Below are 24,620 nucleotides of genomic sequence, written 5' to 3'. Positions count from 1 at the left end.
GCCGTCCTAAATCTTCCCCCCAGCACTTCCTGGTGTGGCGGAAGTGCTGGGGTAACAGGTCCCCAAGGCGTTGGGGCGCCTCCTGGCAGTGACCACGGGCCCCTACAGGGTGAAGCTTCCATGCCCTGTACCCGTGGCCCCCAGAGCAACCAGGAAGGTGGGCCCCACGTGACCCAGGGTGGGCTTTGACCATCTTCCGGTCCCTCACGGCGTCCCGGCCGGGTCGTTGCCCCTGGCATCCCTGACAATATATATATATATACCGTAGATCCTGGAATACAGGCCAACCTGGTATATTAGCCGAAGCCCTTCTCTACCCACTAAATTACATGTATTTGTCGATGACCGGTATTTAAGCCGACCCCCTTCTCCAAGCAAAATTTTCTAAATTTCCTTAAAAGTGTCTCTTCGGGTATATTTATGTTTATCGGCGAGAATTTGAGACTGCCGGCATTTTTGATGGAAACCAGGAAGTGATTGGTAAAATGAAACCTATGTGTTGAAACTATATACGCAAATACGGTACAATCGGCGGGTGGATTTCAGGAGACTTGTTATAAATCTGATTAACTTAAATACGCAATACAGTGGACCCTTGACTTACGAACTTAATTCGTTTGCAAAGGCTAACCCATAATGCGTTCCGAACCTCCCACTGTAACACTTACTTAACCTTTTCATAATAAAAAAGTGTTGTATAATGTGCATAATTTACCAAAACACCAATAATTTTTCTAATGTACTAACCAAAAGTTATAAAAGTGCCTAGCCTACTTCGATTAAGCTAGGAGCATGGCGGCACGCATGGTCGCAGCGGTCAGGGCTCTCCTTTTCAGTGCACTTTTTTGTTGTTTTTGCACTTTTTTTTTTTGTCCTTGTTTGTGCACGATCGGTTCGGCGAACATCCGCAACACCATTCAGAACCTTATAGACATCCAGAGCCAGACATCTGTTTTGAGTGTTTTTCAGCACATGCACAACATCCCAGACAACATAGCGAGATCAGCGGGCTCTCCGTGGATTGTTGTCGGGTCAAGGAGACGACACAGACGGAGGAGGGAAAGAAAGCAGAAGGGGCCGCAGATACGGCGTTATGCTAAAGATAAAAACAACCATACAAGCCCTATACAGAACTTTTTTCTGCACTGAAGGAGCTGCTTTTAATCTCGTTGTAGATGCGTATAGTGACAATAAAAGGCATTCTATTCTAGAAACAATTTCATACTGTACTCACCATTTAATTTGACATCTTTGGGCTGCAGGAAGGGAGCAGATATTTCCACACACTGTCCATCTTCGTTTCGATTGCGATCACTTTCTTTTACCTTCTCTTCCTTCCTTAGCAATTATGCGTCTTGCTTGCATGGTCTTAATGAATTATATATATAGGTAAATCAATGAAATGATGGAAATTTCATCCACAAACACATGTATCTGGGCTCCGACTGATGCTACTAATACTCTCGATTGTTTGTTTACAATCGCGCAAGCGGATACACGTGACCGCATCCATTTAAATAGCATAAGATGTTGGTCGTAAATCAAAACAAAAAATTTCATTTTAAAACTTCCCGATAATTTATTATAAATTTTATTAATAAAATCAACAACTAAAACACTTTTTTGAATAAATTCTTCATTTAATTTAAACCGGTATGCAAAGTTACTTCTTCATCTGAAAGATGGCTCTGTGGTTTCGTCATTATTTACTTCCGTATTCATCGGCAAAACCGGTATTGCGCTGGAAATCTTGAATCTGAAACGATACTCGTTGTATAAAGTGACCCCCAAACTCCAAGCCAAAAATCTAGGACGAAATTCTTGGCTCATATAACGGGATCTACGTTATATATATATATACTAGCAGAATACCCGCGCTTCGCAGCGGAGAAGTAGTGTGTTAAAGAAGTTATGAAAAAGAAAAGCAAACATTTTAAAATAACGTAAGATGATTGTTAATGTAATTGTTTTGTCATTGATATGAGTGTTGCTGGCATATATATATATATATATATATATATATATATATATATATATATATACACACACACACACACACATACACATATATAAACATATATATACATATACATATATATATATACATATATATATACACACATACATATATACACATACTGTATATATACACATATATATACATACTGTATATACACATATATATATCCACATATATACATATATTAGGGGTGGGACTCGATTAAAAAAAGTAATCCAATTAATTAGAGGCTGTGTAAGAATTAATCTTGATTAATCGTATGTAATCGACACGTAAATTTGCCCCAAATCGCAAATGTTTTTTTTTTTATTTAAAACGGTTTTAGTGGGCTTACAGAATCAAATAATAGACATGGACATGAATATTGTAAACTGAAGCTGTTTTAATTTCTGAAAAAAAGCTTTAAACTGCATTTGAATTCAAAACAGAAACAAAAATATCATCCCTGGTTAAAATTGGGCAGACTTAAAAATAAAGTGGTAGTTTAAGTACTTTAAGTACATTTTCAGAATAGTATTGTCTTTAAATAATAATAACCAAAATTTCACCATAAAGTGCAGTTTTCTTCTTAAAAAATAAGTCAGAAACATAAAAGGTAATTTGACCAGCTTACTCTTTAAACTCTGAGTAACATTAGCCAAAATTATTTTGTACATTAGGCTAAAACAGTGTGATCATTGAACATTTTGTAATTAGATGTATTTAGAATTACTAACGGTCACGGAAGTCCAATGATCCCCAGTAAGAGCCACAAAGTCCGCTTTCTGTAATGCATCTAATTTTGCTTGCTTTTCAGTGTGCACAAAACCATGCTTTTATCAAGGCTTCGCTTGGGAAGTCGAAATGATCAGTCGTAGGAACGCGCTTTATTCCGACTCTAACATTTTTGTAGCTGTGATGTGTGCATCAGTGTAATGGATGTACCAGGAAATCATGCATTGACAAAAGTTCCCGTTTGCTTGGAATTGAAAGTGTGATTAAATGCGTTATTTTTAACGCGTTATGGAGTACATGCATCAAGCTTCTCAGCTGTGCTTGTGCTAAGAAAGGGAAAATTTTAAAAATAACGTAACATGATTCTGCGTTAACCTAATATTTTTCATACGTCCCAAACCAAGGAGATGCTAAGGTAAAATGAATCGGTAGCGCATACATAGTCAGTACATCCCTCTCGGAATCAACCTCGAATGTCGGCGTTAGAGGCTTAAGACTCTACAATTGCCACAGCGTGTGGCTTGTCTATGCTAAAGTATGTATTGTAGATCGGGTATATATATACATTTATATATATACCCGTATCGCAGTGGAGAAGTAGAAGTTATGAAAAGAAAAGGGAACATTTTAAAAATAGCGTAACATGATTGTCAATATACAGTAATTGTTTTGTGAGTGTTATTGAATGTTGCTGTCATCAAGGATTTGATTATCATTATTTCTTTCAATCAGGCTCGTATTTGTAGGATGTGTTCAAGTTACATTCCGTGTTTGTCAATCGTTGTAAAGATAAGAGGTTTCATTCATCGATTAGTTCCTTACTGCATCAATAAACAGCTCGTCTTCCTTTTATCTGTGATGTGACAAACTGCATGCACGGGTTTTTTTTACACTGTCTTTCTTTAGCAGGACATTCACTTTTTCCACCGTGTGCTTTGTTTCCGCAGTAGCTGCACTTATGAATATGATTGTATGTATAAGGCGCTTCATATTTTTTGCTGCCTTCTCAATTGTGTAATTCGGTTTTGTTCAGCACTCTTTGGAACTGTTGCTTTTGTCTGTGCACTGCGTCAGTTCCGTGAGCAGCTTGGTGTTCTTGCATCGAAGGTTCCCAGCTGTACTGGTGCCATCTCGTAATGTCAGCTAAGACCCGGCACTTAAAACTTTCTCTCGCAGTTTCAATGAGTTTGTGCCAAACACCACCCTGACCATCTCATCTTCCTCTGCATAAGCACAGTCCTTCACCGTGAATATTTACCGGCAGTGTTTGTATTGGATTGCCGCTGATGGACGGCCTTATATGGGCAGGCACTAAATTACAAACGCTAGTGGTAGCCTATGAACTTAATTTAATATAAACTTACGGTTCACGCCGTGCTTTGTTTCCGCAGTAGCTGTACTTATGAATATGCTTGTATGCATCATTTGCTTCATAATGTTTTTCTGCCTTCTCAATTGTGAAATGGCGTTTTGTGCTGATCGCTGTTTGGAGTTCTTCCTTGTGCTCTACGACTTACGTAGGAGGCGTGATGATGTCACACAAACTCCCCCGCGCCATCTCCAACTCAAGACTCCATTACATTATATGGGGAAAAATAGCTTCCAGTTATGACCCTTATGCGTAGAATTTGGAAATGAAACCTGCCCAACTTTTGTAAGTAAGCTGTAAGGAATAAGCCTGCCAAATTTCAGCCTTCTACCTACAGGGAAGTTGGAGAATTAGTGATGAGTCAGTGAGTGAGTGAGGACTTTGCCTTTTATTAGTATATATATATATATATATATATATTGAAATAATTTTACTGTGAAATAATGCAAAGAGTATGCGACATGTGTTTCGCCCTAATTTTGTGGTCATCAGGCGTACACACTCACTGCACCCCCTCTCGGGAATCGAACCTCGGACGTCGGCGCTAGAGGAGAAGCCTCTTCCATTGCGCCACGGCGTGTGGTTTGTCTTTGAGAGTATTTAGATCGGTGTACACCGCTCGGTGTACATGCATCGAAGGTTCCCAGCTGTACTGGTGCCATCTCGTGTGATGTCCACGGCTGTATTTAATGTTAGCTAAGACCCGGCACTTAAAAGTTTCTCTCGCAGTTTAGCTGAGTTTGTGCCAAACACCACCCTGACCATCTCATCTTCGCATAAGCACAGTCCTTCACCCGTGAATATTTAGCGGCAGTGTTTCTATTGGATTGCCGCTGACGGACGGCCTTATATGGGCATATATATATATACACACAGCAATCCCTCGCTATATCGCGCTTTGACTTTCGCGGTTTCGCTCTATCGCGGATTTTATATGAAAGCATAACTAAATATATAACGCGGATTTTTCGCTGCTTCGCGGGTTCTGCAGACAATGTCTTTTTACTTCCTGTACATGCTTCCTCAGTTGGTTTGCCAAGTTGATTTCATACAAGGGACGCTATTGGCGGATGACTGAGAAGCTAACCAATCAGAGCACCCAGTTAAGTTCCTGCTTGCTGAATGCAGTGTTAACCAGGAAGTCTCGTCTCACTCATTCAGCATCAACGTGTTTCGCTGTGTAAAGAGTTGTGCTCTTTTGTGTTTATCTTTGTGCATAGTCAAGCCCTTCATTATGGCTCCAAAACGATCTGCTACTGCTTCAGGGGCCGTGCCCAAGCGCAAACGGAAGATGTTAACGATTGCGAAAAGGTAAACGCTTTGGATTTGTTGAAGGCTACGATTCTTTTATTTAAAAAGTAGGAAAGGAATATAAGATCTACGGCCGCAGTGTCCTTTTAACCAGGGTGCAAAACAAGTTGTAAGTGGATGTAATAAGGCAGTAGTCTGGATGGAATCTGCTTTAGGGATTTGGATTGAAGACTGCCAGAAGAAGAACAACGGCAGTGCTACACAATCGCCTGAAGTGGCTCCTTTAAGGGCTGTAACGCTCTCCTTTGTTGTGCAGTAAAATAAAACTCATTGTTATCGGACAAGTCATCGTGTCATTGTTGGTGAGTAACCATAATTAATTTTCTACTTACAGTACTTAGTACATGTACGTACGTTTAGTGTCACTGTACACACACATTTACTGTATACTATTTTTGTTGCATTGTACGTATTTATTGCTGGTGGCATGTCTATCGTAATGGCTGTAACATGTGATATCGGAGACACTCAATATCTTTAAAATAATATTTAGGTTTTACTGTATATAAACAGTGTGTTTATATACATAATTTCAATGAATCTTACCTAATATCTAAGAGAATATAAAGGATTATGCTGTATAACTCTGGGAATATTTATAAACAGTGTGGGAGAGTTTATAAGGGCTTAAAATATATAAAATAACCATAGAAACATATGGTTTCTACTTCATGGATTTTCACCTATCATGAAGGTCTGGAACGCAACCCCGATCGAGGAGGATTACTGTATATATATATATATATATATATATATATATATATATATATATATATATATATATATATATATATATATACATACCCTTTGGGGTGCGAACAGCTGTTGCTGGGGGTGCCAGAATCCATCGAGGAAGAAAAATGAAAAACATTATTTGTACAAAATTTTACTTTATTTATCCATTCATAAATAGTTAAATGGGCAGGCTATTTCGTATCAGTGCAATACGCTGCCTGTTAAAATGGATGACTCCCGCTTTTATGTGCACTTAGTGCTGCGTGGGTATTATGAACTATCATATTTGTTCAAGTTCTATTTAAATTTTAAATATAAGTAATTTTTATTTATTCGGCAGAAATATCTTTGGTAGGAATGTAAGTTAAATTTACTCATCATTGCATACATTTTTCTTCACCATAAAAATTTAAAGACTAAATTCAACTTACATTCCTACCAAAGATATTTCTGTCGACTAAATAGAACCTACTTATATCCAAATAGAACTTGAAAAGATATATTTTTTCGAATCTGATCGCACATTGTAGAGCGACTTGACACGCACCACATCGAGCCTGCGAGCTAATGAGCTGTCGCCTGCCTGCCTCAATAAGTGGCCCTCGCTTCGCTCTTACTTTTTTACTGTTCATTTAATCATGGGTAGTCACAAAAAAATTAGAAAATGGAAGGAGGATTACACCGAGTAGGGCTTTACCCTATTAACCCTAAACAATTATTGATGGTGAATAAAGTATCCATTATTCATAAAGCTTCAATTGGTGATCTGTTTTTCTGCATTAACCTCATATTTTTTCATACTTCTTCTCAAAATAAGGGGGTGCGAGGGTAAAATGAATCGGGAAGCGCTGATTTATATATATTGAATATATTGAAATAGTTTTACTGTTAAATAATACAAACAATACGCGGTACGTGGTTCACCCTAATTCTGGGCTCATCAGGTGTACACACACTCACTGCACCCCCTGTCAGGAATTGAACCTCGGACATCAGTGCTAGAGGCGAAGCCTCTCGTGTTGTGCCACGGCGTTTTTTTGACAGTATGTAGATCGGGAGATTATATATACAGTAATCCCTCGCTATATCGCGCTTTGACTTTCGCGGTTTCACTCTATGGCGGATTTTAAATGTAAGCATATCTAAATATATATCACGGATTTTTCACTGGTCGCGGATTTCTGCGGACAATGGCTCTTTTAATTTATGCTACACGCTTCCTCAGTTTGTTTGCCCTGTTGATTTCATACAATGGACGCTATTAGCAGATGGCTTAGAAGCTACCCAATCAGAGCATGTATTACATATTAACTAAAACTCCTCAATGCTATAAGATATGCATCCCTCGCAGAGCTTGATTGTTTGCTTGTCTCTGCCTCTCTCTCAACCTCTCTGACATTCTCTGCGCCTGACGGAGGGGCTGTGAGCAGAGGTGCTGTTTGCTTAAAAGATACTGACGCTCCTCTAAAAAAATGCCGCTTTATTGCGGTGCTCGGCATATTTAAAAGCACAAAAGCACACGTATTGATTTTTTGATTGTTGCTTTAATCTCGCTCTCTGACGTTCTCTGCGCCTGACGGAGGAGATGTGAGCAGAGGGGCTGTTTGCTTAGAAGATACTGACGCTCCTCTAAAAATGCCGCGGCAAACTTAAAAGCACAAGTATTGATTTTTTGATTGTTTGCTTTTCTTTGCGAGCGAGCTCTCTCTCTCTCCCTCTGAAATTTTCTGCTCCTGAAGAGAAGAAGATCTATTTGCATTCTTTTAATTGTGAGAAAGAACTGTCATCTCTGTCTTGTCATGGAGGACAGTTTAAACTTTTGACTAAAGGGTGTTATTTCATGTCTAGAGGGCTCTAATAATGTTAACAGTGTGGGAGAGTTTATAAGGGCTTAAAATTTATAAAAATAACTACACAAACATATGGTTTCTACTTCGGATTTTTAGTCTATTATGGGGTTCTGAAATGCAACCCCCGCGATTGAGGAGGGATTACTGTATATACATATATACACATATATATATATATATATATATATATATATATATATATACACACACATATATATATACACACACACACACATATATATATATATACACACACACACACACACACACACACATACATATATATATATATATATATATATATACACATATATATATACTGCTCACAAAAATTAAAGGAACACTTTAGATACATCAGATCTCAATATGAAGTTGGATATCTATACAAATAACGACAGGGCAATGTCTTAGGAACAAAAGGATGCCAAGTCTTTTAATGGAAATAAAAGTTTTCTGCCTACAGAGGGCTCAATTGTGTAGACACCCTAAAATCAGAGTGAAATGAAGATGTGGCAGGCTAATCCATTTTTCAAAACTTAATTTCTGCTACTCAAAATGCTTTTCAGTATCTTGTGTGGCCCCACGAGCTTGTATGCATGCTTGACAACGTCGGGCATGCTCCTAATGAGACGACGGATGGTGTCTTGTGGCATTTCCTCCCAGATCTGTATGAGGGCATCCCTAAGCTGTTGTACAGTCTGAGGAGCAACCTGGCGGCGCCTAATGGACCGAAACATAATGTCCCACAGATGTTCTATTGGGTTTAAGTCAGGGGATCGTGAAGGCCATTCAATTGTTTCAATTCCTTCATCCTCCAGGTACTGCCTGCATACACTTGCCACATGAGGCGGGCATTGTCGTGCATTAGGAGGAAACCAGGACCTACTGCACCAGCGTAGGGTCTGACAATGGGTTCAAGGATTTCATCTCGATACCTTATGGCAGTCAGAGCACCATTTCCTACGCAGTAGATGTCTGTGCGTCCCTCCATGGATATGCCTCCCCAGACCATCACTGACCCACCACCAAACCTGTCATGTTGAACGACGTTGCAGGCAGCATATCGTTCTCCTTGTCTTCTCCAGACTCTTTCACGCCTATCACAGCTGCTCAGGGTGAACCTGCTCTCGTCTGTAAAAGTACAGGGCCAGTGGCGGCCTTGCCAATTCTGGTGTTCTTGAGCAAATGCCAGTCGAGCTCCATGGTGCTGGGCAGTGAGCACAGGGCCCACTACAGGACGTCGGGCCCTCAGGCCATCTTCATGAAGTCTGTTCCTGATTGTTTGGGTAGAGACATTCACACCAGTGGCCCTCTGGAGGTCATTCTGTAGGGCACGAGCAGTGCTCAGCCTGTTCCGCCTTGCACAAAGGAGCAGGTATCGGTCCTGCTGATGGGTTGAGGACCTTCTGCGGCCCTGTCCAGCTCTCCGAGAATAACAGCCAGTCTCCTGAAATCTCCTCCATGTTCTGGAGATTGTGCTGGGAGACACATTAAACCTTCTTGCTGCAGCACGTGTGGATGTGCCATCCTGGAGAAGTTGGAAAACCTGTGCAACTTCTGTAGGGTTAAGGAATCGCCTCATACTGCCAGTAGAGATAATTACTCAAGCCAAAACTAGCATGAGTGGAAAACCAGCCAAAAAAGATCAAGAGGGAGAAACTTGAAATGACCTCCACATGTAAAACCAGTCCTGTTTTGAGGGTTTTCTAATTGTTGCCACTTTAGTGCACCTGTCGTTAAGTCCATGAACACCAATACAGCTGAAAGTGATTAACAATGACCTCAGCTGCTTAACCAACCAGAAAATTATCAGACAGGTTTAATTGATTTCATGCCAGGCCCAATAAAAATAGTGTTCCTTTAATTTTTGTGAGCAGTGTGTGTATATATATATATATATATATATATATATATGATAACTCCTGTAGCCACAATAAATGCCTTTATTGAATAGACAAACCGGGGTGAACAAGTTCCTTTCTACTGCAGCCACAGCCGCGACATCACATAAAAAACATCAATAATAACTCATAAACTTGCAATACTATTTAGGAAAATCGCAACATTTTACTCACCAAAAATTCGGATTATTTGTAAACAAAATCCATCCACCTCTCTTTCCTCAAAAACAGTTTAATTACTCTGTCGTACGGATTATCCGTGCGCTTCAGTTCCATCAAAACATCCCTTTCTATCGCAGTCGAAGCTAATACTGTGGGGAAGCAAGGAAGGAAATGAAGAGACCGGAGCGACGGACGGCCTTATATGGGCAGGCAGCCAACAACTTGGGAGGCGTTGGTATGGGGGACCAACGCCGCCTCACACGGTGACTGAGCTGCAGGATATGGACGTATATATGTACATAAGTAGGATTCAGTTAGCATTGGGAACCCGCATACCAAATTTCTTGAAGATGGGCCCATAAGTAACAAAGACCGTTGGAAAGTTCAATATGGCGGCCGACAGCGGCATCATACCACCGAAATAAGTATGTACATTGCTTTCGGTTAGCACAGGGAAGCCGCCTACCAAATTTCGTGAAGATGGGGCCATAAATAAGAAAGTTCAACATGACGGGCATTGTCAACCGTTATGACCGTTACACATAGAATTTCAAAATGAAACCTGCTTAAATTATGTAAGTAAATTGTAAGGAATGAGCCTGCCAAATTTCAGCCTTCTACCTAAACGGGAAGTTGGAGAATAAGTGACGTTGGAAAGTTCAATATGGCAGCCGACAGTGGCGTCATACCACCGAAACAAGTACGTACATCGGTTTCAGTTAGCGCAGGGAAGCCGCCTACCAAATTTCGTGAAGATGGGGCCATAAATAAGAAAGTTCAACATGGCGGACGTTGTCGACCGTTATCACCGTTACCTGTAGAATTTCGAAATTAATTCTGCTTAACTTTTGTTTGTAAGCTGTAAGGAATAAGCCTGCCAAATTTCAGCCTTCTACCTACACGGGAAGGTGGAGAATAAGTGATGAGTGAGTCAGTCAGTGAGTGAGTGAGTGAGTGAGTCAGTGAGGGCTTTGCCATTTATTAGTATAGCTATGTGTGTATATATGTGATATATACAGTGGTGTGAAAAACTATTTGCCACCTTCCTGATTTCTTATTCTTTTGCATGTTTATCACACAAAATGTTTCTGATCATCAAACACATTTAACCATTAGTCAAATATAACACAAGTAAACACAAAATGCAGTTTTTAAATGATGGTTTTTATTATTTAGGAAGAAAAAAATCCAAATCTACATGGCCCTGTGTGAAAAAGTAATTGCCCCCTTGTTAAAAAATAACCTAACTGTGGTGTATCACACCGGAGTTCAATTTCCGTAGCCACCCCCAGGTCTAATTACTGCCACACCTGTTTCAATCAAGAAATCACTTAAATAGGAGCTGCCTGACACAGAGAGGTAGACCAAAAGCACCTCAAAAGCTAGACATTATGCCAAGATCCAAAGAAATTCAGGAACAAATAAGAACAGAAGTAATTGAGATCTATCAGTCTGGTAAAGGTTATAAAGCCATTTCTAAAGCTTTGGGACTCCAGCGAACCACAGTGAGAGCCATTATCCACAAATGGCAAAAACATGGAACAGTGGTGAACCTTCCCAGGAGTGGCCGGCCGACCAAAATTACCCCAAGAGTGCAGAGACGACTCATCCGAGAGGTCACAAAAGACCCCAGGACAACGTCTAAAGAACTGCAGGCCTCACTTGCCTCAATTAAGGTCAGTGTTCACGACTCCACCATAAGAAAGAGACTGGGCAAAAACGGCCTGCATGGCAGATTTCCAAGACGCAAACCACTGTTAAGCAAAAAGAACATTAGGGCTCGTCTCAATTTTGCTAAGAAACATCTCAATGATTGCCAAGACTTTTGGGAAAATACCTTGTGGACTGATGAGACAAAAGTTGAACTTTTTGGAAGGCAAATGTCCCATTACATCTGGCGTAAAAGGAACACAGCATTTCAGAAAAAGAACATCATACCAACAGTAAAATATGGTGGTAGTAGTGTGATGGTCTGGGGTTGTTTTGCTGCATCAGGACCTGGAAAGCTTGCTGTGATAGATGGAACCATGAATTCTACTGTCTACCAAAAAACCCTGAAGGAGAATATCCGGCCATCTGTTCGTCAACTCAAGCTGAAGTGATCTTTGGTGCTGCAACAGGACAATGACCCAAAACACACCAGCATATCCACCTCTGAATGGCTGAAGAAAAACAAAATGAAGACTTTGGAGTGGCCTAGTCAAAGTCCTGACCTGAATCCAATTGAGATGCTATGGCATGACCTTAAAAAGGCGGTTCATGCTAGAAAACACTCAAATGAAGCTGAATTACAACAATTCTGCAAAGATGAGTGGGTTAAAATTCCTCCAGAGCGCTGTAAAAGACTCATCGCAAGTTATTGCAAACGCTTGATTGCAGTTATTGCTGCTAAGGGTGGCCCAACCAGTTATTAGGTTCAGGGGGCAATTACTTTTTCACACAGGGCCATTTAGGTTTGGATTTTTTTTCTCCCTAAAAAATAAAAACCATCATTTAAAACCTGCATTTTGTGTTTACTTGTGTTATATTTGACTAATGGTTAAATGTGTTTGATGATCAGAAACATTTTGTGTGACAAACATGCAAAAGAATAAGAAATCAGGAAGGGGGCAAATAGTTTTTCACACCACTGTATGTGTGTATATATATATGTCAGTATGATCAGGAAGGGGGTTATTGGGTGTAAAGTTTAGTTTATTACGAACATGTTCTTAAGTTTGCGTATGAAAGGACTCACGATCATTGATCTATACACACACTAAATCAACGGGACATTCACTTAACTGGGACAATATACAAGTAAAATTTAAAGCCAATACTAAAAGTGCCAGAGAGCTGGCCGAATCTTGGCTATCAAATGATAACGCCATCAACAGACACTTGGACATAAATCCAGCATATGCAAACCAATTATTTGAGAGAATAATTCAGTGATAAATTTCACTGGGTTTGAGCTTTCATGGTTTTCAGGGAGACCTTTAATTCTTGTATTACTTCTTATATATCTGTTTTTCAGCACAGCTAGTCTGTCTCCAAGCGCTTTGCATTAAAATTTAGTAGCCATTGTTTTTTCATTAGCAGCAGAAGCCATTATTTCGACTATTTCAATATGTGTCATGAATGCTTCCTTTAACGTCTTGAAGCTGAGCATCAAGTGCTCTAAATTTATTTTCAGACTTACTCACATTTTCCTAGAGATCCATTCTTTCGTCTATCTGTTCCAGGTCAGTCTCTGCTAGGGTGTATCTTGAACTTGAACTTGAGGCCTGTTTACACTTAGATGAAGCTTTATCTGTCTTTTCCATTCCTTTCTGAGCTTTTTTCTGCCAGTCATACTTACATACTTTTTTCAAAAAAAAAGAAAAAAGAAAAAAGGAAAAGTAACAACGCTGCTAACGGAGTTCTGTTTTCAACATACATCTCGAAATGGATGAGACCAAATGACTTTAACATTATAAGCTTTCCATGCTAAATTTCCCAAGAATCATTTGGTGTTCCTTGGAAATCAGTATTTGCAGTAATGATTCCTCAAAATGATTAAGACGAATAGGGATTCATTAGCCTGACAGATCATATTGCCCAGGTTTAAGAGCCCACTAGCACTTTTTTAATGATTACTCCAATAATTAAACAAGCAATCCTCTTTTACATCTAAAGCTAACAGACAAACAGTATTATTGATCACAGAGGAAAAAAATCAGTCAGAGTATAATCAACCCATGAGCTACAATACATATTTATAGATGTTGCAGTGGGCAAGTAAACAGAATGTTACTTTAATGCAGTGTTTCTCAAATAGTGGGGCGCACCCCCCTCCATCAAGGGGGGCGCGTTTGACCTCGGGGAACATGCTTTTTATTTTTCTTTTAAATATTTTTTGAATTTAGAATGCACTTTAAATCTTTTCTGTTACATTTAATACAGCTATTCTTTGTTGTAAATTGGTCCATATTTCTTTCTTTTATATTCTCTTATACGTTAATAAGGATACAGTGTTATGCAGAGGTGTACTTATAACAATTTTATAGACAAATGATACTATTTATAGTCGCGCGGGGGGCACGAGATGTTTTCTTCTTCCTAGGGGGGGCATGACAGAAAATAATTGAGAAGCACTGCTTTAATGCAATAGTTTATATATAATTACTTTATTAGCTGAACCCAAAACATTTTTGCAGCCCATTGAGCCCACTCACTATCAGCCACCATTAATCCATATATAAAACTGAGTTTGGGGGTGATAGGTAATGCAGGCATTGTATTTATATACTGAAATTTAAAACCAAGATTATAGTGCACAAAATATTTTAGATCTCAATTCTGTGCAAAATGCCTTTCAAACTGTAAATAAATAATGAATACAGGAAAAGAGGAAATAGGCTATTCAGTTTATCTAAGCTAAACCTTGCAGATCTCTTGGACATCAGATTTCTTTGACTACTAAGAGTGGCTGCTGTAAGACCTAAAACATCTTTATTCAACTGCACTTAACGGACCATTTAATGTTAAAAATATTCAAGTACTGTACCACTACATGGTGCTTGCCAGCGTTGGCCCAATGGATTATTGCTCATTTTATTGTTCTTTTAAATAGTTTGCTATATTTAGGACTGCTCAGTTTTACCACACAATAATGATGACCATGTGACTATGGCAGCCTTATACTTTTTTGTTGACTCTCCTATGGGTGGCACTAAAGCTGCTCATTTGAATAAGTTAAACTCAGATCATAATGCTGCCTACTATAGACAAAGCACTGATGTAATTCTCTTTCCTTGCTTTCCCAGCTGATGCAAGAGACAGCATTGTTGTGCTATTTTTAAAATTCCACACTTGAATGGAGTCCTGAAATTGACAGTGTAGGCAGAAACAGGTTGACGGCTTACACTTTTCAACAAATAAGAAAACATTTTAAATGACTCCACTACCTGAAAGGTAGCAAATGTCCCATGTGTCAAGGATGAAATTAAAGAATTCTCAAGATGGGATCCCAAAGAACAGTAATAACAGTGGTAGTACATACCTGCAATAGTGTGTTTACGTTAATGCCTTATTACACTACATGATTCTTCAAGCAATTTTTCAGTAACAGATTTAATTTATAAAATCTTAGTGTTGGTTATGTCGCTCTGCTGACAGTCAGTCATGAAGTTTGACATTCCCAGTGACTCAGTCAGAAATGTCTGTAACTCGCCTTAACTAAATTAAACAGGTTGTGTGTGTATGAGAGTTGACGACCAATGAGCACTCACCCAGAAGTACAAAACACTGAATATAGCCTTCAAGAGTAAGAAACACAGGTGTGTGCAAACAGAAAAGGGATTACCTCTGACCTGATGTTGCGTGTTTGAAATTTCATTACAGAATGCAAAAAGGATAAAAAGGGCCTAGATTGCGGCTGAACATGCCACACATTGAAAGCCTTTGTACCACACAATTGCAGTCAGGCTATTTGCTGCAGGCTTGCAATGCCTGGACAGTTTTTAAACTGTGCTGTGATGTCATCAGTGTTCTCCCCTTTGATTTCTAGTTGCGTAATCTGACATCCACTCCAATTTGAAGTTGTATAAAATGCCACCAATTTTAGGATAACAAAAAACAGCAATCGCAACTTTGTAAAAAAGGATTCAAAACAATTTTTCTTTTATTATATGCCTATTTGATACAAAAAAATGTGACAACATTCTAATACACATTCTATCCAATTTGTCACCAACTTTGCCAAGTTATGCACATTCACTACACAATACATAATTTTGATTTCATTTAAACAGCACCTTTAAAAATAAGTGTGAGTTTATCATTAACTCCTGGGTATGTCTACAGAGAAATCAGCTCTTGAGGATTTTTTTTTCTTATAGGGACCAAGAACACAAAGAGAATGACTTGAAGAAGAAATGGGGGATGCTAAGCTCAAGATGGAAAAACACATGCACTAACGAATTCAACCATCTCACCCTCTCTGTCATTATGTTAATGTGCTGAACTGCTTGTGTGTATTTCAAATCATCTGTGTGCATTGTTAATATAATAACATGATTTCCAAATCTGTATCACACAATTCTAAGTCACATGAGACTGCAGACTGTTCTGGCAAAATTGGACATATGGCAGGAAGCAGCAGTAATGGGATGACAGTCCAACAAAGAATGCACTGCCACAATGACAAAGAAAACATTTAGTGAAACTAATTAACCTAACACACATACTGTATCTTTGGGAATGTGGGACAAATACTTGAGAACTTGGAGGCAAAAAAAAATTCACAGATAAAAGTTGTTAGGTGTTTGATAAAGAAAAACAAAGTTTTATCATTGAGACTGAACAGGCTTAATTAAAAAAGAGCCAAATTTTCATTTTCATTTTAAAGCTGATAATGCAAAACTAGCATTCACGTGGCAATCTCTGGCTGCTATAGAATTTATTTAAAATAATAATATAATTGTGCGGCCATTATTTACCATTGTTCCTAATGACAAGAGCTTTAACTTGTTTAATTAAATATTTGCCTGTCAACTTAAAAAAAATTTACAGTTTTGTGAAAACAGAAAACATACATAATTAAAACTAATCTATGCTGATAAGAGATAATTAGGATTTTACTTGAAATGTTGCTCACTACCATTTTTAGCTCTCTGTGCATTTAACTTGCTATTACACACAAAATAGCAGTTTCTGCTTTAATTCAATCAGACCCAAGTGAAGACTACCTGAGAAGTGTGTTTGCACACTAAATGTCTGTTCATATCAATTTTGTTCTTATTTTTAATGAAAACTTGCTAGTTTCCTTCCAACATCCTTTGCAAAGTCATATTCACTATTACTGCAAAGGAAATGAATGAATGTATTCAGGGTAATTAGGGATGTGGGATTAGGAAAGAAGATAAAAATGCTGATACTTAAATATGCATTCAAAAGTCACTTAAATAACCCAGAGCTAAACGTAATCTGGGGCAGCACGATGGCGCAGTGCTAGTGCTGCTGCCTCGCAGTAAGAAGACCTGGGTTCGCTTCCCGGGTCCTACCTGCATGGAGTTTGCATGTTCTCCCCATGTCTGCGTGGGTTTCCTCCAGTTTCCTCCCACAGTCCAAGGACATGCAGGTTAGGTGAATTGGCGATCCTAAACTGTCCCTAGGTTGTGTGTCCTGCGGTGGGCTGGCACCCTGCCCAGAATTTATTCCTGCCTTGCACCCTGTGTTGGCTGGGATTGGCTGCAGCAGACCCCCCGTGACCCTGTGTTAGGATATAGCAGGTTGGAAAATGACTGACTGACTAAACGTAATCTTACTATGACATTTTTGCATAATCCCTTGCATTGCATTTTGAATTTTCTTTGTAACACAAAAGTGTTTGGCAGACTGACAAAAGATCAATTTGAAATCACCCTATTTCCTGTATTTTTGCTAATTGCGAAATATCACATTCTCAAAACCATAAATTCAGGATCACAGGGACCAGAGTACACCCTAAGTAGCACTGGGCACAAAGAAGAAAACAGCCCTAGTCAGGATAAGCAGTCCATTGTATGGTACACTCTTGAACCTATTTATTTGTGTGTAACCCAACACCTGACAACATTATCCAGCACAAAGCAGGAATCCTCACTAAATGGTCAAATAAGCACATTTTTGGATTGTGAATGTAAACCAAAGGTACCTGGGAAAATCCACTTCTAGATGCAAAGTAACACTGCACAGATAATGACCCATTTGAGAATTAAATCATGGTCCCAGGAGGTGTGAGGCAGCTGTGCCAAGCACCGTATCACCACTCTGAACAAAATTAAAGCACTTATTCAGACACTTTTATGAAAAACAGTCAACAGATAATTAGAAGCAAAAGGCAAACCTCCAACATCGGCACTGCCTTTCTATTCAAAGAAATATCTGTCAAAAAGTGTTGAAAAAAATGTAAAACTTTAATCGTAAAATACATCTTGCTTAGTGTCTAGAAGAGATGGTTTGAATTCGCGCCTGGTTATTATGTGCTGTTCGTACGTTTTCCTTAAATCTCTATGGACCATGGTTCTCCTGCAAATGTACTGATGACTTTAAACTTGCCCTGAATGCCCAATTTTGGATGTGTCCGTGTGTTCTCCCTCCGATTTAGTGCCATTCTCATAAGTGGAATGATGCGACCTTCTTATCTATACAGGAAGTATTAGCCCTACCCCCCCTCCTTAACAAACAGCGACCTTTCTTGTATTGTCCTGCTTATGAGTAAAATTGGTCATTCTATTCGTGACACAGGGAAAGACTTCCTTCGCGATTCTGAATACCAAACTATAACGACAACCAACAAACTCGTACAGCCTGTAAATAGAGTCAACTCGTTGATAAATAACAGAACTACGGGGCAATCGACTATAGCAGATAACCAATCCGGCCTTAAAAACTTAATGGATCTATTGTTTATTCAAAATAAATAAATACATATATAACAATAAAAAAATAATTCAATCAAAGACACAAGTCACACACACACTTTGCATAACGTGCATGAGCCAAGTCTACCGAACTCAAGATCCACCCTACCTAACCACCACATATAGGATGTATGTATTATATATGTAGAATATATGTAGAAAACAACGACAACAACGTCAGTACAAGCTCGGCACAAAGAAACAAGGAAGCGTTTTTCAGAAACTTCCTTTTGAATAAATCTGTGTATAAAACTTGATAAACTGTCTTAACCTCAGTCACAAAACGCATCCGCAACGTGTCCGTGGAAAGCGGCACTGCGTGACATCACCGCGGAAGCTTTAAGCTATCCACGCTACCTTAACAACCCCTTAGCCCTTCGCGGCGGCAATGCGACCGCCGTTTTCCCACTGAGAAGGGGCACCGGGTATGGCATAAGCCAGCACGGGACATACACGGTTAACTTACACATTTCCACCCCACTGTTGAGATGCGTGTACAAGACCAAGCCAACCGCTTACCTCCGCGTTCCCTTGTGCTGCAAATATGAACCAACCTCATCACTCGGCGCTACGCCCAGGCCACGATGCACCAACAGCCTTTACATGCACAGCGCTTCAATTCAGGTACAGTCGAAACGTTGCGTCTCGTCACGTGACTGTTAGGCGTCACCACCCCCCGCGCTCAACAGTCTTCCAGGATGCGGTAGTCAAAAAAACTGCAGATCGAAGAACAAATGGTTCGCTGGTCTGGGGTTTGCAGTTTGTTAAACGAAATTAATGGACAGGGTTTGGACTTCAAAATGCTTAATATAACTTAAGAATCTTAACATTTGTGTCGTATATGTTCACTAAAAACAAAATAAAAATTTTTAGATTTTCAATGGTGACAAGCGCTCGTTTGGGGTGGTTCTCGTAATTTTGCTGGATGCTTTCAGGATAGGCTTTAAACAAGCACTTCTGTAGTTCGGAGAAATCTATTTAATCATACGTCATATACGTAATAGTATTTACAGAATTTACGTTTTTCGGCATATGTCATTTGTGACACTTTCGCTTGTTCTATTTTGAGAGTGCCTTTGTAAATGACAGGTGTAATTTTGGGGCTCCTTCTTGGTTACAGTTTTTGTACAGCTTAGTAACGCTCACTTCCTGATTGCTTTGTAAAGCGTTTTGTTCTCGCTGTGCATGATGCTCTGTGAAGTACTGATAGTTCGCCACTCTGACATCATGATAAGCAAGACTTTATCAAAATGCATAATTTAATAGAACGGCAGTGTGGTGTAGTGGTTACGGCACAGACACATGAGCAGGTCACTTCACCTGCCTGTCCTCCAAACCAAAAGAAATGTAACCAGTTGTATCAAAAATGTTGCCTTGAATAACTGCGTAAGCCAAATAAGTAAATATACAAATTTAGAATAAATCGCAAGTCATTCTGGTGTAGCACTTAACCCCATTAGTAGGAATTTTACAGTGTTCAGTACTTGTAAAAGTACTACCACTATTTGAAGGCTCGGCCCACGGTTGTCCCATATGGGCCATAAAATTTAAATTGACTTTACTGAAAATTAGCATGTTTTAAAACTTTATGTATCCTTTTCTAGTAGAACTGAAGTGTATTTTCTTGGGTGTGACATTTACAAGTATAATTTTGAACAACGTAAGTGGATTTCATTGTTTTAAACACCAGAACCAATTGCATGAATCATTTTCTAGGGTATATTGCCAGTACTTAGTTTCTTTATGTTCAGTTTACTCAAAACTTTAAAAAGCTATTTCTGAGAAAAATTTTGCCTTTAAGTTAATTGAAATCAGTACAAGAGTGTTTGTAAGCTCTACTGTATGTATCTGTTTCTAATACAACTGGCATTAATGTTGTTCATTTCTGTTCAAACAAAGTCAATGTGATAGCCATATAATCATCATTTGTATTACAGCTTCACACAGTAATTTTGCCAAGGGGACAGGCTCTCCGAATCAGGTAATTTTAAAAATATTTTTCATTTGGAGAAAATAGGGCTTAGACAGAGTGCAATTTTTTGGGGATATTTTCCAGTTTGTGCTGTTTTAAGATTGTTTGTTAAAAATGACTATTTTGCATAAATGCAGTTAATTTGCATAAGGTTTCTCCGTTTTTGTAAAAAGGTTGCAAAGAGTTTTAGGGATCTATACTTGTTTGTGCAAAAATCTTAGTGATTGACAAATGTGAATATAGCAAGGGTATTAGAAATAAACTGCATCCCTTAGGCTTAAAATTCAAGACAGAGGTAAAGCATTTATAAATAATTATTGACTCTGACCTAAACTTTAAATTGCCTATTAACCAGATTGCTTAGTCTGCATTTTTTCACTTAAGGAAAATAGCAAAAGTTTGATATGATCTCTTATAATTTTACAAGACACTGAAAAATTAGTTCACACTTTTGTTTTTAGTCAACTACATTAGTTTAATGCACTCCTAATAGGACTACCTAAGAAAGGCAGCAACAGTCAGTATCTTAAGCAGGAAAAGAAACTTTGAGCACATCTCGCCACCTTTAGCATTGTTACATTGGTTACAGTGTCATTCACAACTGACTTTAAAACACTGCAAATGGTTTGCAAAGCTTTAAATAATTTTGCTCTGTCCTATATTTTAGAATACCTATCCTTTGCACTCCAAGTCGTAACTTTAGATCTTCAAATGGAGGTCTGCTTATAATTCCAAGAGCTAAACTTAAAAGAGTTGGTGAGTTGGCCTTTCGCTGTTAGGCACCCAAAATCTGTAATACTTTACTGATATAAATTTGCCAGGCTAATACTGTGGATCATTTAAAAAAAAAAATAAACCCATTAATTTAATATGGATTTTTCATAGCTACAGTTTAGTTGTATTACTGATGGACTATATGGGCATAAAATTATCATATTCTTCAGGGGTCCACAATCTGTATTAATCTGTACTATTCTCTGCTGTCTTTTCCGGTTTCCTCTGTGGTGGTTATCTGCACCACCACCATCTGATCAAGGCACCATACATTCCCCTGCATTGATTGTTTGAAGGTGGGTGAGTCCCAGCTGTCCATCATGTTAAGCTTAAAATCCAAGTGGACTGATTTAAGAACATTTATGTTAGGTAGGATGCCCAGTGGGGACTAAGCAGTCTTTTTAGCTTTTGGAACATCTGCAGGTTTTGGTTTTTTTCTCCAGCCTAAATGGAGTTTTTTAGTTTTTTTTCTGTCCTCGCAGCTATCTGACCTTACTTTTTTTGTTTCCTACTCCTTAATATTACTGCCTAATCTTATTTGTTGTTATTTCATATAATTTTCTTTTTGTCATATTGTAAAGCACTTTGAGTTACACTGTTTTTAAATAAATAAATGTTGTATCAACATTTTAAATATAAACACTTTATACATAAAAAAATATCTTTTTAGTTGACATATATTTGTACAGTTATAAAAGTGGCATTAGGGTTGTGCGTCTTCAGTAATTGGGAAAACCAATTACATACCATATGTCATAATAAACATACTGTAATTTCAGAGTTTTGTACAGTTGTATTTTTAACTGTTGGAATACAGACATGTTAAATGACTGTAGAGTTATAAAAATATTTTTAATCAATACATCATAATTTTTACAATTTAAAATAAACATATCCATTTTTGCAAGCAGGTCCTCCAACTTGCAGGGAAAACTTGGGGGTTGGTGGCAGGATTGGCACTCCATCCACAATAAAAAAAAAAAAACTCACATTGCCCCAGTGTGGTGCTGAGGTGTTACCTGCTGCACTCGGTTCCCGATCCAGGTGGTTCATCGTGTGGTGGGTGCACCAACGCGCTATCAGGGCTTGCTCCTAACCTATATACTTAAATGAAGTTGTAACAATGGATTATTAAAACATAAGGAAAATGACTGAAGGTAACTAAAGGGTTAACTAATCATGTCTTAAAGCTTGGGCACGTGAGGCTTTTGCCTCATCTAGAGGAGCCAACCAAGATAGTTGCTAAGTTTAAAATGAAATAAATGTAATGAACATCCCCTTAAAAAGTAAAAACAAACTAGTGAGAAAGTCCAAATTCCCCTATTGTGAAGTGGTGATAAGATTAATAATAATAATAATGCATTTTATTTATAGGGCACTTTACATTAGCAGTAAATCTCAAAGTGCAACGTAAAAAGATTAAACAAAGGCAAACCAAGATAAAAACAGAGATAAAACAACAATAATTATAGCATTCTTGTTAATAAGCTTTCCTAAATAGAAAAAAGTCTTTAGCTCTTTTTTAAAACAGCCCACAATCTGCTGTGTTCTAAGGCTCTCTGGTAGGGCATTCCAGAGTCGTGGAGCAGCGGCTGCAAAGGCTCGGTCTCCCATTGTATGAAGTTTGTAATGGTAAAACCCGTAGGTCACCCCTATAAATGAATTGATCTCAGAATAATAGAAGAATCAACATGTATACGATGTTACTGGTGGCTGTGATTGATTGGTTAAAATGATAGAATTTTGCCTATTAATAGTCAGATGATGTGATATATTAGATAAAGTAATGGTAATGGAAAAGTATAAAAGGGAATGAATTGTTTTTTTGATTGCTCACTTCATGGACTGAGACTTTTTTGCATATCTATGTGCAAATAAACAATCGTTCTGCATTTTCATCTGGCCTCCGAGGATGATTTATTTTAATATACAGGAAAGCTTTTTTCACAACATGTTCTTCTTGTTCACACAGTGAGTCACTATGCCCCAGTGGCCTTGACATTCTTGCCTTTAATTGAACTCCCTGTTTAATTTGATAAATTGTGCATCTTTTACACATAGGTTACTTAATTCTATTTCCTCATTAATACTTCATTCTTAAAAGTAGCTTGAGCTTGTATTCAAAGGTCAGATGTGACAAGGCATCTCTTTAAAACTACATATAGTCATGGCCATAGGTTTTGAGAATAACAAAATTGGTTTTCACAAAGTTTGCTGCTTCAGCGTTTTTAGATCTTTTTGTTAGATGTTTCTATGGTATACTGAAGTATAACTTCAAGCATTTCATAAGTTTCAAAGGCTTTTATTGGCAATTACATTAAGTTTATGCAAAGAGTCAATATTAGCAGTGTTGGCCCTGCTTTTTCAAGACCTTTGTAGTTTGCTCTGGCATGCTGTTAATCAACTTCTGGGCCAAGTACTGACTGATGGCAGCCCATTCTTGCATAATCAATGCTTGGAGTTTGTGCATTTGTGTGTATCCACTTGCCTCTTGAGGATTGACCACAAGTTCTCAATGAGCTTAAGGTCTGGGGAGTTTCCTGGCCATGGACCCAAAAGTTCGATGTTTTGTTCCCTGAGCCACTTAGTTATCACTTTTGCCTTATGGCACAGTGTTCCATCATGCTGGAAAAGGCATTGTTCATCACCAAACTGTTCTTGGATGGTTGGGAGAAGTTGCTCTGGGAGGATGTTTTGATACCATTGTTTATTCATAGCTGTGTTCTTAGCCAAATTGTGAGTGAGCCCACTCCCTTGCCTGAGAAGCAACCCCACACATGAATGGTCTCAGGATGCTTTACTGTTGGCATGACACAGGACTGATGGTAGTGCTCACCTTTTCTTCTCCGGACAATCTTTTTTCCAGATACCCCAAACAATCGGAAAGGGGATTCATTGTAGAAAATGAATTTACCCCAGTCCTCAGTGGTCCAATCCCTGTCCCTTTTGCAGAATATCTGTCTGTCCCTGATGTTTTTCTTGGAGAGAAGTGGCTTCTTTGCTGCCCTTCTTGACACCAGGCCATCCTCCAAAATTGTTTGCCTCACTGTTCAAGCAGATGCACTTACTCCTGCCTGCTGCCATTCCTGAGCAAGCTCTGCACTGATGCTGCCCCGATCCCGCAACTGAATCAACTTTAGGAGATGGTCCTGTTGCTTGCTGGCCTTTCTTGGGCACCCTAAAGCCTTCTTCACAACAACAGTGGAAATATTTTTTTTGGGATTAAGTTCATTTTCATGGCAAAGAGGGACTTTAAAATTAATTGCAATTCAACTGATCACTCTTCATAACATTCAGGGGTATATGTAATTTGTCATCATAAATACTGAGACAGCAAACTTTGTGAAAATTAACATTTTGTGTCATTCACAAAACATTTGGCCATG

At 38.7% G+C, this 24,620-nt stretch overlaps 1 protein-coding gene across 3 annotated transcripts in view; it reads right to left on the bottom strand.

The window, feature by feature from the left end:
* slc7a6 (solute carrier family 7 member 6) overlaps positions 1-19,120 on the bottom strand; it is a 91,686-nt gene extending 72,566 nt beyond the window's left edge. The window contains exons 1-2 of one of the 3 annotated variants that reach the window (XM_039763201.1): positions 19,008-19,120; positions 13,248-13,405 (exon numbers count right to left, since the gene is read on the bottom strand). The gene's annotated coding sequence lies outside the window, so the exon portion shown is untranslated. Of the gene's footprint in view, positions 1-13,247; positions 13,406-18,954 lie in introns of all 3 variants that reach the window. The other 2 variants (XM_039763200.1, XM_039763199.1) reach the window with 2 other exon arrangements.
* Positions 19,121-24,620: the final 5,500 nt, after the last annotated feature.

The sequence above is a fragment of the Polypterus senegalus genome, chromosome 9 (assembly GCF_016835505.1).
Source record: "Polypterus senegalus isolate Bchr_013 chromosome 9, ASM1683550v1, whole genome shotgun sequence".
Classification (NCBI taxonomy): Eukaryota; Metazoa; Chordata; class Cladistia; order Polypteriformes; family Polypteridae; genus Polypterus; species Polypterus senegalus.
The sequence above is the reverse complement of the archived record's forward strand: the minus strand, read 5'-3'. Positions and strand labels throughout refer to the sequence as shown.